The 5,896-nt window shown below is 38.3% G+C and overlaps 1 pseudogene; it reads right to left on the bottom strand.

The window, feature by feature from the left end:
• Nucleotides 1-4,417: 4,417 nt before the first annotated feature.
• LOC127183794 (thymosin beta-10-like) lies at nucleotides 4,418-4,554 on the bottom strand (annotated as a pseudogene).
• Nucleotides 4,555-5,896: the final 1,342 nt, after the last annotated feature.

Raw genomic sequence — 5,896 nt, 5'->3', positions numbered from 1 at the left:
CCTATGGTGGCTAATCTTGATTACATTAATTGATGTGGGAAGTTACATCTTAATTGTGGGGGAGGTCACTCCCTAACTGGGAGATCCTGCACTGTAGAAATTGAAGAAAGTTAAATCATTGTTAGCTTTTCTTTATCCCTCTCTCCTGATCATGGATTTCATGTGACAAACTCCTTCAAGCTTCTGGTGCCTTGACTTTCCCACTGTGGTGGACTATACCTTCAAGTTTGAGCTGCAGTAAACCCTTTTCTCCCATAAGTTGATTGTGATAGAATAGTTTATCACAGCAAAAGGAAAGAAAATGAAAATATACATAGCAGTAAAGTGTAAAGTAGCAAATATTCAGGTAAACAACACAAAATATTAATTGTGAGATCTGATTATTTAGTAACAAAATACTATTTTCATAAGTTTGTATATTTAATTTTTAATAATTACGGTTTTACAACTGCTCACTAAATTCCTGAGTTTAACAACTGACTCAGCTTCTGGCTGGCCACTAATCCTGCTGTGTCATTTCCTGAGAAGCCATGAAAATTATCTCCCTTCCTGCTCCTCTCTCTCTCCTCCTCCTCCTCCCCTTCTCTTTATGTTGTAAATAAACTTGAATTCATGTTGGACTTTAGTCATTTGTAATCGCTTTTTAAAAAACAATGTATTGGTTCACATTACTTACTAGAGCCAAAAAAAATTTAATTTGTAAATATGTAAATTTGGTGCTTAATGTTTTGATATCAACTAACTTGTTTCTTTTCTGTGTGATTACTATTTATCTCCTAGAATCCAGTCAGCCACAGCAGCTTTGCATAAGAATGCCTTCAAGGCCAGAAAGCAAACAAAGAATCAACATTGCTTATCTTCTGAGTTCAAATAAATGTGTTTCTGTAGTTTGTAGTGTAAGAAGTAGTCTTAAAAGCTCACTGTGGAAGCCAAGCATTTTTGAGTGATAAAAGAATGGATAGTCTACAGCTTGTGAGGTCTCACAGACCACAATGTTTATTCATAAATTAGAATGTGAGGAACAGTGTGTTGTGGTGTAAAAGCAAAACCTCGAAAAGAAAAGGGATTTCAATAGCTGCGTTAATGAGAGAACATTATTAAGGGCGTAGCTAGATCTAAGGTCCGTGTGACCAGCATGCCACAATACAGGAATGGTGACAGAAATGCAACATGAATTTGGGGATCTTCCAATATATATATATATATATATATATATAAAAGCTTCTGAAAACTATTACTATAGCTTTACTGATGATCAAGGAACACTAAGTCAGGATTTATAAAAGAGATGGGACCAGTGCCAGGAACTGAGGGTAACCTGAACCTTAAGTACATGACTTGCATTCTTACTAGCCAGGGGATATTACAGTGCTGTGATCTGGCTAGAAATACAGATGAGGGCGACCTCTGTTGCCAGACTCACCAACCGATTGCACAGTGGACTGTCTTGCTGTCTGTCCACTTGCCCAGGTGTCTTCTCTAATCTCACTTTGGATCTCCTAAGTCACCACCCTCTGTGTCTCTTCCAGAGGCCTGAAAGATGAGACAGTATAAGCCATCCTGTAAGATGTTGAGCTGGGCTGCTGGACCCATAGGTATTAGGCACTGGGAATTTAGATGTTCTGGCTCTTTGCCAGATAGCTGAAATGTGCAAAGACAAGAGCGTGCACATTATCAATCCAGCTCAGAACTTCTTAAGAAATGAGATAAGGAACTGACAAGGAAAATAAATGTCTCTTTGATTCAGAGCAATACTGAAAATATTTTGATAGTTTCCCTGATAAGATAAATCAATATTTACAATAGAACCCTTTTTATTTTCTAAGTCGATGATGCATTATAAAATGCTACATAATAGTTGCCTATAATATAAGCCATTCTTCAGATAATTCAAACAATTTTCCATTTTTATTTTATAAGGTGTTGATAAAACCACAGAGCTGTAAATAGACACATAATACTCATTTCTAAAACATGATCTTGCAATTCCACTATCTCTTTGGCTTCTCCTCTAGAAGTATTTTCATTGTGTAATGAGTAATGTGTAGAAAATAGTCCCTGAATATCCACAACACGATCCATGGTGCTGTTCATTCAGACAATGCTTTTGTTGGAACAACAGACAATGTGTTGTTTTGCTTTTTGCTTTCCAAGTGCTTTTCTCAAGGCACGGTCTCTCGGTATAGCTGAGGCTGCGCTGCAGTTCGCTTGATAACCCAAGCTGTCCTTGAATCTTTGAAAATCCTCCACCGCAGCTTGTCAAGTGCTTGGATCACAAATCAGCAAACTGTATTCATTTTCACTGTTTAAATACTGTCAAAAACAATTAAACAATCCATATCAAAATATAAGTTGATACATAACTCAGTATTAAAATCGATTCCCTTTATAAATTTCATATGAAACATATATTCAATATTTCTATTATCAAGTCACAAGTTTGTATATCTGTGTGTATGTGTGTGTGTGTGTTTGTGTATCTATATGTTGATGTGTGCTCAGTGCACCTCAGAGGTCATTCCACAAGTGCTGTCCTTGCTATTTTTACAATTCACATATTTTACTTTATAGGTGTAAGTGTTTTGCCTCCATATATATATGTGCATTGTGTGGTGCCTGCTGTCTTCCGAGGCATGACAACAATTTCACAGTGGTGAGTGAGTGAGGAGGATGGATAATAGCACTAAGCTGAAAAACACCTGGGATCCCAGAACTGCAGGTAGAAGCAGGACAGTAGGGAATTGTAGGCTAAATGAAGCTGCATAGGGCAAACTTCCACACTACCTGGCCTACATAGGGAAAGCCTGTCTTAGTAAAAGAGAAATAGAGAGGAAGGAAGAAGGGAAGGAAGAAAGAGAAGAAGGGAGGAAGGAAAAAGAAAAGAAAAATAAATCTGGAAAAATTTCTAAAATCTGACGATATTTTCATGTGCTTTCTGTCATCAAAACTGTTTTTCCTCAGTGATTGGACTAAAACTGGAAGTGTTGTTTAGCATGTTCTCTGTCTACAAGCTACAAGATCAGCAAACGCACTAAACAAAGCCCTAACTCATAAACTCCGTAATTTAAGTCAATTACTAAAACCCTTTATGTGAAATAGGGTGAAGCTTCATTAACAATTTCAAATTGTTGAAATTTTATTATCCTGAAATGTGTTCTCTGAAAAGTTTTATCTCATTTCTTCAGATAAATGTCTTATACCCCAAAGAACCATAAATCTAGATTATAAACTATGCTCGTTTTAAAAGTATTTTTTCTTGAAGTTCTGTTAAGTAATTTATATTGAAAAAATTATTCTCTGTGTTTTAACCCCACAGTTGACTGTCCTATATAGCACTTTCTAAGATAATTTTTAGCTGGTAGAACATCCTTTGCAAAATATTATATATATTTTCAATTTTTAGTTTTGTTTTTTTTTTAATTGGTGGAGTTGTTTTAAATTTCAGTGTTATTTCATTGGCGCTAGCAAACATCCTCTATTTTATGAACCTTCAGTAAACCTGAGTGGCAATTCTGGAGAAATGAAGCAAGGAAAATTTTGATAAGAATAGTGTGACTTTTGGCACTATTTCAAAAAACACCCATACCCCTTACCATAAAAAAAAAAAAAAAAAAAATGACTTTTTTCAATCACGCATATACAGTATTTGTTTAATCTTGTACTATTTCTCATCTACCATTGAAGACACTTCGTGATGCTCTGAATTTTGTGGCTATAGATCTGGTTTAGAATTAAAAAATCATCTTGATTTTGCTCAGATTTCGGGGAATTTACCTTATGAAAAGTCCAAAAACGTTGCAACAATGTCCCTTCTCCCACTGAAAGCCACACTTAGACCGGTTTTCTGCCGAGTCACTGGCATTACTGAACTGCTTGTGGACTGTGTGCCGGAGCAAGCTTCCTTCAAGGCACTTGGCACCTAAGAAGAAAGTTAGCAAGAAGATGAGCTCCGGACACTTATTCCAGACCGTTCTACTCATCAGTTACGTCTCGCTGTGGAAATCTGAGCAACAGAGCGGAGAGCGCCCATATAGACTGTACTAGTAGATGTCCCTCCTCTTAGATGAATACGTGAGGCCAGACACAAGGAGCATTTTCCTTACACTGTTACTCAAATCCCCCCCCCCCCTTTTTTTTTGGCCAGGAGGTGTGTTTCATTTTCATCAACCACACAAATAATTTTCTATACTATCTCAGGTCAAATCGGTTAAAATTGGCAGTCCCATGGGGGATGGGATGGGTGGGGTCCTGCTTCAGAGACTCGCGGGGCCTGCAACATCTGTAGGGACTGCGACATCTGTAGGCACCGCGGGATCCCACAGCGCAGCTGGCTCTTGCAGGTGGTTCTTCCTCAGCATCATGAGGCGGGTCTTGGAGATGACCAGTGGGGTGAGGGTGGGGAAATCCTCCTAGGCTTTTAGGAAATTTCACTCCTCTTTTCCTGTTCAATGGTCTCTTTGGTCGGCAGGGTGTTCTTCTCCTGCGTCCCGGGTTTTCTTCAGCTTAGCCTTATCAAAGCTTGCAATTTCCCCTTGTGTCTGGCTTGTCTGCCATTTTCCTGCAACCCGTGGTAGCATTTCATTCCGAGCTTGCGCTATAGGTGCTCCCACTCGCGTTGCTACATCAAGAGACCAGAATTCTATTTCTTTAACACACTTGCCTCTAACCTGCAACACACCAGGGGTTTGGCCGTTTCTCTCAGGGAAAGAATTGACTCTGTATTTCCTTCTCTTTAGCTCAAATGACTGTTGTTTCACAAGCACCATTGCCTGGCAGTGCTGGTGGCTGGGGTTCACTTGGCCATTTGATGCTCTCATTTGTCTGAACAAGGAATTAAATCACTAACCTCAAGAGCCTTTTCAGAGATGGAAATTTCTTTTTAACTCAATAGTCTACTCCAAATTATGTAAAACTGTGGTTTCTAACCAACTAGTCAAAGATTTGACAGAGAAATAAAAACACAGCATAGAATAAAATAGCTAATAACACAGAATTACCTGAATTTCAATATAAATCTCTCATGAGTTTTCATGGGGGGAAATTAAATTTTAAATATTAAATCATGCTGAAAGTTATAATCTTAAAAAACAAGAAATCAAATTGCCTGCCCTTGTTAGCTAAATTGCCAAAATATTGAAGTTATAGAAATCTACAAGTTTAAGTCCAAAGGAATTAAAATTTAAAATCAAATTTACTTGTCGTCATGACCTAAATTACAAATAGGATCCCGAATTTATCATTCACAACTTGTTTTTCTATCCTGAGACTGTCAGAGTTTTGCCTGGTGGTCACAAGAAGCTCATGCTAAGACCAGGAAGTTTGTTTAGTTTCCAGGGGAGGGTGTCCCCAAAATCAACAAGACACAAAATAGTCCAATAATTTCAGACTGTTCTTCAAAATTTAGAAAATGAGCCTAAGGCTATGTTTCCTGGAGCTCTGTAACCCTATTCTTAAGTGTTATGAAAAAAAAAAAAAAAGAAAACAACTTAGCAGAAACCCACTCACTCCCAGAGGAAGGAGAAGAGACAGACAACACCCAGAAGCTGAAGTGATGGAGTACCCTGTCAGGCTGTCGGCATCTATCCGGATCTGTGACTCAGATTCTCAAGTTTTATTTGGGGAAAATTCTTAACAAGAGGTTACTTTTGGCTTTGTGGTGGATTGTTCCATAACTGTCAGGCAGATTCATCAGACCGCATGACTTTTTCTCCAATAATGCCATTTTTATGACATCACTGTCCTTTGCAGCATTTAGAAATGTCAGGTGGATGGTGGTGCTGGCCGTCAGGCTGTGGCTTGGGGTGTACTTCCTGTTTATCGAGTACATCTCACTCTACAATTCTCTGTTGATCGTTGTGTTCTTGTACTCCAGTGCTGCATCAAGTATAGTTGTGCC

This window comes from Acomys russatus, chromosome 31 (assembly GCF_903995435.1).
Source record: "Acomys russatus chromosome 31, mAcoRus1.1, whole genome shotgun sequence".
Classification (NCBI taxonomy): Eukaryota; Metazoa; Chordata; class Mammalia; order Rodentia; family Muridae; genus Acomys; species Acomys russatus.
The sequence above is the reverse complement of the archived record's forward strand: the minus strand, read 5'-3'. Positions and strand labels throughout refer to the sequence as shown.